Raw genomic sequence first — 13,260 nt, 5'->3', positions numbered from 1 at the left:
TCTTTGAATCTGAATGAATACATCATAGTTGTCACTGGCCATCAAGATCTGTGTGGATGAGTGTGTGCCTTCGAGAACATACTGGACAAACCAAAGCCAAAAGCCGTAGGTGACTCTTGAGATTTGTAGTCTGCTGAGGATATTGAAGACTGGGGATCCAGACCTATACAAGAATTCCAGGTACAACCTACAGAAGGGTATTTTAAGGGTGAGAAAACAATTCCAATTTAAGTTAGAGATAGAATTTGATGTACATCAGTTCTGGCAGGGTTTGCAGGCCATTGCTTCCTACAAGGCGAAACCTAACATCACGAATGGCTCTGATGCTTCACTCCCAGATGAGCGCAACACTTTTTATGCGCGCTTTGAAAGGGAGAATAAAGCTACACCTCTTTGAATCCCTGCAGCATCTGGTGACACTATGAACTTTGTCTTGGAGGCTGATGTTAGAACATCTTTCAAGAAGGTAAACCCCCACAAGAAGTCAGGCCCTGATAGTGTACCTGATGGGGAATCGAAAACCTGTGTCAACTGACAGGAGTGTTCAGGAAATCTTTTAATCTTTCAGTGCTAAGGTCAGATTTCTCACCTGGTTCAAAAGGATGACAATCATATCAGTGCCTAAGAAGAGAAGACTGAGCTGCCTCAACAACTAAACAACTATCGGCCAGTTACACTCACGTCTACTGTGATGGAGTGCTTGGAGAGGTTGGTCATGGCTAGAACCAGCTCCTGCCTAATCAAGGACCTGGTCCAGCTATGATTTGCCTATCACCACAATAGGTCTACTGTGGATACAATTTCAATGGCTCTTCACTCAGCCTTGGATCACCTGGACAATAGCAATACCTATGGATTTGCTATTTATAGATTACGCTCAGCGTTCAACACAATGATACCCTTAGTTCTAACCAGACCAAAACCTGTCCCTCTTATTTTCCTGTGCAACAGGATCCTTGACTTTATTGGGCGGCCACAGTTTGGGTGGAGCAAATATCTCCTTGCTGACAATCAGCCCTTGCACAGCTCAGTGATGCTTGCTTAGCCCACTGCTCTACTCTTCCTGTGCTTGTGACTGCATGACCGAAGTGGCATCTATAAATTTGCAGATAGCACAACTATTGGCAGAACTTCAGATGGTGACGAGGCGGTGTACAGGAGTGAGATAGGTCAGCTGGTTAGGTGGTGTCGCAACAACCTTGCACTCAACATCAAGGAATTGATTGTGGACTTCAAGATGAGTAAATCGAGGCAACACGCACTAGTCCTCATTGTGGAATCAGCAGTGGAAAAGGTGAGCAGTTTCAAGTTCCTGGGTGTCATCATCTATGAAGGTCTATCCTGGGTCTAACGTATTGATACAATTACAAAGAAGGCACAACGGTGGCTATATTTCATTAGGAGTTTGAGTAGATTTGGTATGTCACCAAAGACACTAGCAAATTTCTGCAGATGTACCATGGAGAGCATTCTGGCTGGTTGCATCACCGTCTGGTATGGAGGGGCCGCTGCACAGGGTCGGAAAAAGCTGCAGTCAGCTCAACCAGCTCCACCATGGGCACTAGCCTCCTCATCATCAAAGACACCTTGAAAAGGCGATCCCTGAAAAAGGTGGCATCCATCATTAAGCACCCACATCATCCATGAAATGCCCTGTTCTCATTGCTACCATCAGGGAGGAAGTACAGGAGCCTGAATACACACTCAATATTTCAGGAACAACTTCTTCCCCTCCACCATCAGATTTCTGAATGGATAATGATCTCACGTACACTACCTCACTTTTTTTTTCCTTTCCTCTCTTTTTGTATGACTTTATTAATATTTTATATATTTCTGATTGTAATTTATAGTTTTAAAATTATTACATACTACTGCAGCAAGATGACAAATTTCATGATATTTGCCAGTGATATACAGCCTGATTTTGATGCTTTTAGTTAATTGTTCCACATCCCAGCATCTACAACCTCTTGTCTTTGGTCCACAAACATCATAGTACCTGGTACCAGTGTTTTCTTTCAAAAAAAATGCCTTGAGAGGGTCCCACTGTGCAGCATTTATTGCTCTGCCAGTCTGTGTGTGCCCTGGCTTTTTACCTGTCAGCCAACCAGCCCAGACTGCAACCATACAAACAGTGTGATTGAGACCATGCTGCATAAATGACTGCTGCTCAAAGATGTCCTTTGGAAACCATCAGCAACATCTATCCCTGGACCCATTGCAAATTGCCTATCACCACAATAGGTCAACGGCAGATGCAGTCTCTCTCCACGCAGCTTTAGACCACCTGGACAACACAAACACCTATGTCAGGATGCTGTTCATCAACTATAGCTCAGCATTTAATACCATCAATTTTATTTTATTTTGTTTTTTCTCTTCCATATTGTGTATTGCATTGAACTGCTGCTGCTAAGTTAACAAATTTCACGTCACATGCCAGTGATAATAAACCTGATTCTGATTCTGATCAGCTTTCACCTGCTCTGCTGCAGTAGTGAGGGTGATATCGTGACGGGCTGGCAGGAACATGTGCAGGTAACCTGGGAGCTTGTGCAGGTACGAAGGCAAAAAGAAAAGTCGTATGTAAATCAACAGGTATTGGTCTGTAAGGTAATTGCCACTCGCCGAACAGTGAGCATTTTCCAGTGGATTTTAAAGTAGATTCTCTTTATGCCCCTGTTTAGTGATGGGTCAGCCTTATTCTATCAAAGCTGGAAGTCCACTAATCTGTTAGGAAGTTATTATTTGTTAAGACACGTTAAACTGCCTATCTGGGAAAGGTAGTTTCCTCTGAAGTAAGAGAGAATGAGAGCTGATTCCTTGAAATAGTCATCAATACAGCACAAAAAAAGCCCTTCAACCCAACTCCTCCATGCTGACTGTTGTCTACCTGTGCTATTTCTGTTTCCCTACATTGGCCCACATTCCTCTGAGCCTTTTCCATCTATGTGTCTGTCTGAATGCCTTGTAAGTGTTACAATTATACCCGCTGGATGGATGGCCTGTCCTCTGGATGATCACCTCTTTTGGCATACACCTTTTCACCCTTTGCTTCCCTGCTCATCTGAATATCTTTTACCTGACACTCTTAGCCTATACCCTCTAGTTTTTGATCTCCATACACTCGGATATTCACCTGATCTATGCCCCTCATGATTTTATAAACCTTAAAAAGATTACTCCCTAACCTTTCTTTTCCAGAGGAAGAAAAGTCCTAGCCTGTTGTGTTCTTTATATGTACCATGGGTTGCTCATGAAGAAACATATTCTGGAAGAACATAACTAAAACTTCTATTTAACAGCAAACAGCAACCACATTTTAATATGCAAGTTTCTAGATTATTCTGTCATTTCTGCGCATGCTCCAAACTCCATCCAATCACATTCTTACACGTGATATCACCACATCTTCCTTTCCTTAAAAAGAAAAACAATTAGCAACATTAATCAAAACAAATGCATAATTTAACATGTCTCTATCAGTCTCTCTGGGGATTTATGAACACGAGTAGACCTTATAAGTGGTTCACACAGTTCTTGTGTTTTGTTACTTTCATGTTTCATCTGGTCTGCATCAGTTAACTGAAATTCTGAAAGTTGGCTCTTTCTTGAGGCCTTTGCGATTTCTTAACACACTGCTCCTTCTGTTTGGGCCATGTATGATCTGGGTTGTACTTCAAGTACTGTAGCTTTCTGTGTCCATGTGTTCATTTTGTCTTGTATTCTCACTTCATCTCCTTGGTGCAGTTCAGGTAATGGAGGAGAACATCTGTCAAATTATGTTTTCTTCTTTGCTTTGTGTTCATCTTTTCACTTGTTCACCTCCCTCTGTTCTCAGAAGGCTCTCATCTGTTGGCAGATTGGATGTCAAACGGCATCCCATCAAGAGCTGAGCAGGTGAAAATCCACATTCAAGTGGAGTACTGCGATAGGCTAACAAAGCTTTATAAAAATCACCTCCACTATCTTTTGCTTTGTGCATCAGTTTCTTGATAATTCCTACCGACTTCTCAACTAATCCATTGGACTGAGGGAAAAATGGACTAGATGTTGTATGAACAAAACCCCATTCATGAGCAAAATGTCTCATACATTCACCATTGAATTGTGGACCATTGTCTGTGAAAACTTCATCAGGTACACCATGTCTGGAAAAAACTGATTTTATGCATGTAATTACATTCTCTGGTGTTGTTCTGCTGAAACCACACACTTAAGGATACAATGAATAGTAATCTGTTATTAATAGATCATCTTTGTTGTCAGTTACCAAAAGATCAACGCCTACCTTCTGATAAGGTCAAGGACTAGGATGTGGATGCAGTGGCTGCTTAGGGTTGCTAGGTTGGTATTTAAAACATATTTGACAAGAAGACACCAATTCTGCAATTTCTTGATTCATCCTGGGCCAAAGCATCACTTCCTGCGCCCTTGTCTTACAGCTTTCAATGCCTAGGTGGCCTTCGTGAATTTTCCCAAGCATTTCTTTCTGGAGACTTTTAGGAATCACAATTCTACTACCTTTCTACAATATTCCATCCACAACAGACGGTTCTGATCTGTGGTTCCAATAATCTTGTACCACTGAGGTACAGTCATGCCTATTATCTGGCCATCCATCCATCACCACTTGTATTACCTGACTGAGAATTTTGTCCTTCTCTGTCTCAAGACGCAGCAGTTCCAACTTTTTGGGAGCAACAGGTACAGTTTCTATGATCATTATCAACAAATGCCTGAACATCAACAGCGTCCCTGTGACTGTCTTTTGTTGTTGGATCCACAGCTCTGGAAAGTCTGTCAGCCATGTACATGAATTTTCCAGGTGTGTACGACACATTCAATACATATCTTGGCAAAATGATCATCACTCGCTGAATTCGCAAAGGACAGTCGCTTAAAGGTTTGCAAAACAATGCAATCAGAGTCTTATGATCCGTTTCAACATCAACAGATTGCCCTGACACAAACTGATGAAATCTCTCACAAGCAAACATAACGCTGAGCAATTCTTTTTCAATTTGGGCATACTTTGTTTCTGGATCAGATATTGCACACGATGCATATGCCACTGGTAGCCATTCCTGATCATGTTTCTGGAGTAATACTGCCCCTAAGCCTGCCTGAGATGCATCACATGAAATTTTGATGGGTCTCTCAGCATCATAGAATTTCAACACAGGTACTTTGGTGAGTACTTTCTTGAGATTTTGCCATGCCTTCTCCTGTTTATGATTCCAGCTCCATTTGTTCTTCTTTTCTGTTAGTTGCCTCAAGCAAGCTGTTCCGAAAGATTGGGTATGAATTTTCCCATGTAGTTAACCATTCCCATAAACCTCTGAACATGCTTTTTATATTGTAGTCTTGGCATGTTCTCAATAGCAGAAACCTTCAATGGATCAGGAGGCACACCCTCATTGCTGATGATATCACCCACAAAGGTAAGTTCAGTCTCTACTAGCTGATAGTTGTCTTTATTCAACTTCAGGTTTGCCTTGCGTGTTGCCTCAAAGACTTGTCTGAGTCTGGCATCGTGCTCTTGTTTAGATGATCCCCAAACAATAATATCATCCATGGAAGTATCCACTCCCTCAATGTGCTCATATAGTATGTGGATGGTTTTATGGTACACTTCAGGAGCTGATGCAATTCCAAACTGAAGCCGAAGAAAACAGTATCTGGCAAAAGGAGTGTTAAAGGTACACAACTTTGAACTTGGTTCATCTAGTTTAAGTTGCCAGAAACCAGAGGATGCATCTAATTTACTAAAGTACTTTGCATTAGCAAATTGTGACATAATTTCTTCACGAGTAGGCAATTTGAAATGCTCTCTTTTAATGGCTCGATTCAAGTCTCTTGGATCTAAGCAAATCCTCGGTTTTCCATTTTTCTTAGCAACAATAACAAGCGAATTGACCCATTCAGTCGGTTCATCAATTTTTTTTTTATGACTCCTAGCCATTCCATTCTGTCAAGTTGTGTTTTCAGTTGATCACGTAATGCAAAAGGCGCTTTTCTACATAGATGTACTACGGGTGGCACTATGTTGTCAATTTTAGTCATGTGCTCTCCTGGAAGACAACCAAGCCCTTTGAACAAATCCTCATACTCTTTCATCAAGTCACTGTATTCTGACTCTGTGTCACTATCCAGGACTAAGACTCTTTTCACCAAATTCAGTCTCTCACGGGCAGATAAACCAAGTATTGACTGTACATTTTTTGGCACGACCACAAATGAAAGCGTGTGTACACTGTTTTTGTGTGATACTTTCGCCACACATGTTCCTTTAACTAGACTGTCTGCACCTGAATACCCAGTCACTTTTATATTTGTCTGATGTAACTTTGGTCTTGGCTTTAGTGCATTAAACTCAGATTCAGCAAGAACATTTACTTGTGCTCCAGTATCCAATTTAAACAGAATAATGTTTTGGTTCACTTGCAATGGCATTGTCCAGTCATTCTTACTTTGTTTATTTTCACAAAGCACATCTATATAAAACTCCTCACGTTCATCTTCAAGCACTGCATTTACGTGTTTTATTTCCACTTCTGCAACGGTGTGAAAAATGATTACTGTTACAGCAGTGATTGCACATTTTTCCATACGCTGGACACTTTTTAGGTTGGTGCTGCCTCCCACAGCGATCACATAATTTTTTTCTTTCAGATGACATCTTGCTCTCTGTTGGTTTCATTGTCATTTCATTATTTTTTTCTACTATGTTCGTGCTTTACAGCATCTACACAGCTCTCAATAAAAAGCTCTTTTGCCTGCGATATCACAGTTTCCGAAGCTTTGCACAGCCTCAAAGCTTTTTCAAGGTCAATATCTTGTCCTCTTAGCAGTCTTTCTCTCGGACCATTCTCCAAAATGCCACAAACAACTACATCTTTAATGACAGAGTCTGTGAGCTCTGCAAACTCGCATGTTTTACTGTAGTGTCTCAACTCCGTAACAAATTAATCAATCATTTGACCAAGTCTCTGCCAACACTTGAAAAATCTGTACCGTTCATATATCACATTGTGCTTCGGTATACAAAATGCGTCAAATTTGTTGATTATCACTTTTAGATTCAAATTATCTCCATTCTCACAAGTAAAATGGTTATATACCTCAATTGCGTCGTCCCCAATCACGTGGAGTAGAATGGCTGCTCTCATTTTTACGATTTATTTTCTGCTCTGATCACCGATAAATAAATTTCAAAACGCTGTTTAAATTTTTTCCAATTTTCAGCTACGTTTCCAGTCAGCTGAAGTGTCAATGGGGGGTTGCAAAACTTCCATTTTTAAAGCTGTTAGCAAACAACGAAAAAGTTTGCGCTCTTTTTTCCAATTATTTTCGCTTCTCCTGTGTTAGCGAAACGTATTATTCTTCCAGACCGACTTCTGACACCATGTTGTGTTCTTTATATGTACCGTGGGTTACTCATGAAGAAACGTATTCTGGAAGAACATAACTAGAACTTTTATTTAACAGCAAACAGCAACCACGTTTTAAGAAACAAGTTTCTAGATCATTCTGTCATTTCTGTGCATGCTCCGAACCCCGTCCAATCATGTTCTTACATGTGATATCACCACATAGCCCATCTCGTCTCTCATAACCCAAACCTTATAGTCTTATAACATTCTTGTAGATCATATTTTCACCATCTCCAGTTTAATGACACTCATCCTATAGCATAGCAACTGGACTGTCTATAAAATTCTTAGACAGCTAGATGTGGGAAATACTGAAAAGATGTTTCCTTTGCTGGAGAGGTGGCTTGGAGTTGTGGCCTCAGTATAAGGGATATACTGTTTGGGACCGAGTTGGAAAAACCTCTTCACTTTTAGGGTGGTGGGTCTGTTGTGCCTGAAGGCTGAGAGTGCTGCAATGATGCTCATATTGAGAGTGAGAGTGCTCATATTTAAAAACTGGCATCAATTTTTATATTGAGTAATTAGAGGGAAGGACAAAGAATTGAAAGTTGAAAGTAAAACTGGAGATGCTGGAAATCTTAAAACTAAAAAGCAGAAAATTGTGGAAATGCTCAGCAGGCCCATCTTTCCCAGGCTTGTGCTGCCTGACCTGTGGAAGGAGGAAAAGTTAACGTAATGGAGCTAGGCCCATCTTTCCCCTTCCTGATGCTGCCTGACCTGCATTTCCTGTTTTTGTTTCAGGAAAGAAAGCTGGAATGTCGAGCTGCTCTAAGACTGTGCAGGTCCCATAACTTGCTTCTGCCTTCACTTGTTCCATCTCTTCCAGTTGAGTCAGAGTGAGGAACTGAAGCACTGGCAGACATTCCATTCTGGGAATGAATCATTAGTTTAAAGTGCCATTACGTAACAGTCAGCCCTCCTTATCCGCGAGTTCCGCATGCGCGAATTCAACCAACCACGAATCAAGAAAACCCGGAAGTGCTCTTCCAGCACTTGTTGTTCGAGCATGTACAGACTTTTTTCTTGTAATTATTCCCTAAACAATGTAGTATAACAACTATTTTACATAGCATTTACATTGTGTTAGGTATTATAAGTAATCTAGAGATAATTTAAAGTATATGAGAGAATGTGCGTGGGTTATCGTGGATTGGGATAAATGAAATCGGAAGTTCTCTTACTAAGTAAGTCGGAACAGGTACATCCGTTTAGCGTCAGTTAGTCAAATGTTTGCATTTGTATATAGTATATATTTTACCTTTCTATGCATATAAAATGCTTAAGAATGTATGTTTCAGTGCCAGGAGGATCAAAAACCCAAAAGCCAATAATTAAACCACTGTGTTGCTTAGTAATAATTGTAGCTTTCATCGGGGCAGGGCCTTTCTCACTTTATCCTTTAAAATTGTTCTAATTGTTGACCGACGTAGCCTAACGCTTTTCCAATGACCAATGGCATTTCACCTCTTTCCGATCGCTTTATTATTTCCACTTTTATTTTCAATCGTGATCGTGATTATTTCGTGAACAGAAACACTGCAGATTCAGAACTCTGCCACCGGGTCCTAATGTCCAGTGTACTGAGACAGGTTAAATATGGTCTGGGGTTCCGCTGGGTCTTAAGATCCACCGCATTGAGACAGGTTGAATAAGGGACTTGAGCATCCATGTTTTTTGGTATCCGCAAAGGGTCCCGGAACCAATTGCTCGCGAATAAGGAGGGCCGACTGTACAATCTCATTTGTAGTGTGGACTTGAAGTCATAGAAAGATTGAATATTTTGCAGCACAGAAAAAGCTCATGGTGCCCATGGTGCTCCTACAGCTGAGATGCAGCTATTGAGACTTGATCTTGCATTTCTCCTCTTGTTCCAAGCTATTAAGACTACAGCACATCTCGTGCTTTCCGAAATGCATTTTAAATCTGGAATGTGCTTCTTCCTGAATCACACCATTGGTTGTGATTTCTGAATCCCTACCATCCTTTAGGTGACATTTCTTTTCATTACTGCCCCTAAATCTTTCAACTTATTAAAGGTATTTCATGCTTTGCAAAAAAAAGTGTTCCAGGAAAATGTTCTGTAGAGTAACTTTTTTTTTAATAAGGTTGAAAAGGCCGAGTGAAATGTATTGCAGGTTTAACTATGGCTGGAGAGTGGCTTGCTACTTTTTATAACAAAAATGGATTTATAAATGGAAGACACAGATCCATTATTGTAAAAGTACATAAATCGAATGTTTACAATCAAGGAATATCTGTATTTTAAATCAGTGCTTGTATTAAGTTCACTGTAAAAGGAAATGGGTTACTGGACCCTTAATAATTTTACAGACATTGATTTAAATTGCCCCTCAACTTCCCCAAGTCAAATGAAACAACTCCAGCCTATTCAATCTTGCCTTATAATTGAAAAATGTCATCTCTGGCATCATCTTGGTAAATCTTGTTTGAATTACCCCTCAGACTATCATATCCCTGCATTAATGTGGTGATCAGCACTGTATGATGATATCTGAAAGCTGTGGCGTACCCAGTGTTTTACACAGTTCTAGAATGATCCCTTTGCTCTCGTATTGCCTTGGCCAATAACCAAGAACATCCCACATTCTTGTCAACCACCCAATCCGCCTGCCGCCACTCTAGGGATTTGAGGACATGCAGTTGTTGGTTTCATCATTCATATAACATTTATTGATTTGCCATCTTCTCCTGTTTCTCAATCAATAAATAAATAAGAAATAAGAACATAGAACAGTACAGCACAGGAACAGGCCCTTTGGCCTGCAGTGCTGTGCTGAACCAGCTAAAAAGCAAATCAAATACAGCCAAACACTAATCCCCCCCAGCTATGCAATGTCCATATCCCTTCTTCTGACATCCATATGCTTTTCTAAATGTCTCTTAAACGCCTCTAATGTATTTACCTCTCCCGTCATACCAGGCAATGCATTCCAGGCATCAACTACACTCTGAATAAAAAGAAACTTACTCCTCACATCCCCTTTGAATCTACCCCCTCTCACCTTCAGTGCATGGCTGCTGGTATTAGACATTTCTACCTGGGGGGGCAATTCTCTGCCCATATAAGCAACTGATCTATATTGCACTGTATTCTTTGCCAGTCTTCTATACTATTCACACCTCTGCCAATCTTGGTATCGTCTGCAAACTTACTAACCTACCCATCCACATTTTCATCCAGGTCATTTATACACATAATAAGCAGCAGAGGTCCCAGCACAGTTCCCTGCAGAACTGCAGTAATTACAGACCTCCAGCTCGAGTAAGTCCCTTCAGCCAATACCCTCTGTCTTCCATGTGCAAGCCAGTTCTGAATCCAAGCAGCTAATTTACTGCTGACCCCCTGCATCTTAATCTTCTGGATTAGCTTCCCACAAAGGACCTTGTTAAGTGCCTTACTAAAATCCATGTAGACAACATCAATTGCTCTACCCTCAATCTCCCTTGTCACCTTATTTTAAAAAAACTCAGTCCAAGTTGGTAAGATATGATCTGGCCCGCACAAAGGAATGTTGGCTCTCCCTAATTAGGCCATGGTGTCCAAATGCTCAAATATCCTGTCTGTAAGAATTTTCTCCAGCAATTTCCTTACAACTGATGTGAGACTTAAGATATGGTTCCCAGGCTTTTCCCTTAAATAAAAGTATACCGGTACTTTAAATAACTGCTTTTGTGTATTTATACCTGCTAGATTCAATCATTTGGCATACAATTTTCTTCCATCATTATGCTTTACCTAACCAGTTTAAATTAAATTTGGTTATAGACTGTTTGTCACAAGTCTAATTTTCCACACTTTAGGTTCCCTGTAACTCTTCAACTGTACTAGTTCTTGTTCTGAAGGTGATTTTCTTTCTAAAAATGTTGTCTTTGACATTATTCTCTTTATTCTCACATCTTTGTCATTAAGATTTCTGGATGAACATTGCATGTTTACAAACCTGTGTTAAAGTTGGGAACGTTATTCTATTCATTGAGAAAAGTGTCAAATAATCCTTTCTGACCCATCGAGCCGCACCAGCCAGCAGCCTCCAATGTAATCTTAGTCTAATCACGAGACAACTTACAGTGACCAATTAACCTACCAGCCACTATGTCTTTGGACTGTGGGAGGAAACTGGATTAAACCCACATCGCAGGGAGAATGTACAAAGTCCTTAGAGGGTGCGGTGTGAAATGAACACGGGTCGCCTGTACTGTAAAGCATATAGTAACCACTATGCTACTGTACTGCCCTTTGCTTCCATTACTTGTGCTTTGTTCTTTGAATATGTTTTTTCTGGAGTTCCTGGTTTTGCTTTGTTGTTACTCTGACGTGACTAGCCGTGCCTGGTTTTCTTATCCTCTGAAGAAGCTTGTGACCCTTTCACCACTGCACACTGCTCTTACAATAGGTAAATAGCCTGTAGTGCACATTACTGAACTGAACATCATCGCCTTTGTCTGCAGTCTCCTTTCAGTGTGCCTTTCCCAAGCCTACATTACTGGTTTCTTTAACACTACTTGTCTATTACCAAGTTTCTTTCTGCATCATGAACGTCATTTAAATGCGTTGATTGCTTTAACCTCTTGGTTAGACTTGCTGGCTTTCTTCCAAATAATTTTCATAGCCTGAACACTGGTGCCCCTATTTTTAAATTACAGCTCTTGTCATTTCCTCTGGTCATGTACCTGTTTGGACCATTCCTCATTCTGCCTGCCACCTGAGGTATTTCAAGATAAGCACACCAAGGCCCCATTATTCTCCTTCACTTGCTGGTATCCCTACTATTTGTTTATTCCAAATTTAAGCAGTCCTAGATTTTTTGACTGATTTGTGTCAACTAAATTTATTACCTTCTGTTCAAATATTTACTTTTTGATTTATTTGCCCTTAAGTAACTTATTGTCTCAGCCATAACTCATTCCTCCAATTATGTGATAACAGCTTTCATAATCTCTTAGACCTATTATACTTTTCATTATCCTGTATAAGCATTGGATAGCAACCAAATCACATGTACAATGGATTCTGGTTAATTAGGCCATTCGTTTTTTGGGGCAGCTGCTTACTTGGGAGAACTTTTAAAGAAAAAGAAATTCAGAAAATGGCTGGGGTTCCCTTCGCTTATTTGAGGCATTACGCCACTTAATTGGGGTAGGTGACTGTTGCCGGAGGTTTTCTAACTGATGTCAGTCACGTGCATGTCGTGTGACTATTAGACACTACACTGTGCTTAGAGGGAACTGTTTTTAAATAGCGTCACTAATGTGTTCAAAAAGCAGTGATTTTTGTCACTGACAGTTGGTGAGTAAAACAAAATAGTAAGACAATTCAGCACTGCAATTTCAAGCATTCAGGTGTGGAGATGCCAGAGGCAGCTGGGAGTGAAAATGAACTGAGTTCACAACTTCAAAAGTTAGGAAATACGAAGAATTTTAAGGTATCGGTGGCAATCACCTTCAGTGTTACAATTAAAATGAAGATTTGGAAGATGCAATTGTCGAAAGTACTGTTTGAAGGCAGTCCATTATCTAAGTGACTGCACTGATTTTGTTCATTTGCAGTCAATCCAAAGAACACATCAGCATACACTGGATGAGCTCCCCCGTCGATAACTGTTAGGAACTAATACACAATTCTATAGTACAGTAGTAGTTTCAATAGTTTCACTTTTCTCACTGTTACCATCAGGTAGGAGATACAGAAGCCTGAAGGCACACACTCAGCGACTCAGGAACAGCTTCTTCCCCTCTGCTATCCGATTCCTATATGGACATTGAACCTGTGAACACTACCTCACCTTTTAAATGTATTTTA

General features: G+C 40.5%; 1 protein-coding gene and 1 long non-coding RNA gene across 2 annotated transcripts in view; one reads left to right on the top strand and one right to left on the bottom strand.

Annotated features, from left to right (window-relative positions):
- The window catches only part of LOC140738644 (copine-8), a 306,170-nt gene that overhangs the window by 68,383 nt on the left and 224,527 nt on the right, over positions 1-13,260 (top strand). The window lies entirely within an intron of this gene.
- LOC140738998 (uncharacterized) lies at positions 3,362-11,873 on the bottom strand. Its single transcript, XR_012101522.1, has 3 exons — positions 11,402-11,873; positions 7,128-7,460; positions 3,362-3,423 (listed from the first exon to the last, which is right to left on the bottom strand). It is a non-coding gene; the product is annotated as an uncharacterized lncRNA (long non-coding RNA).

Source organism: Hemitrygon akajei, chromosome 14 (genome assembly GCF_048418815.1).
Source record: "Hemitrygon akajei chromosome 14, sHemAka1.3, whole genome shotgun sequence".
Classification (NCBI taxonomy): domain Eukaryota; kingdom Metazoa; phylum Chordata; class Chondrichthyes; order Myliobatiformes; family Dasyatidae; genus Hemitrygon; species Hemitrygon akajei.
Note: the sequence above shows the minus strand (reverse complement) of the source record. Positions and strands in the feature narration are given on the sequence as shown.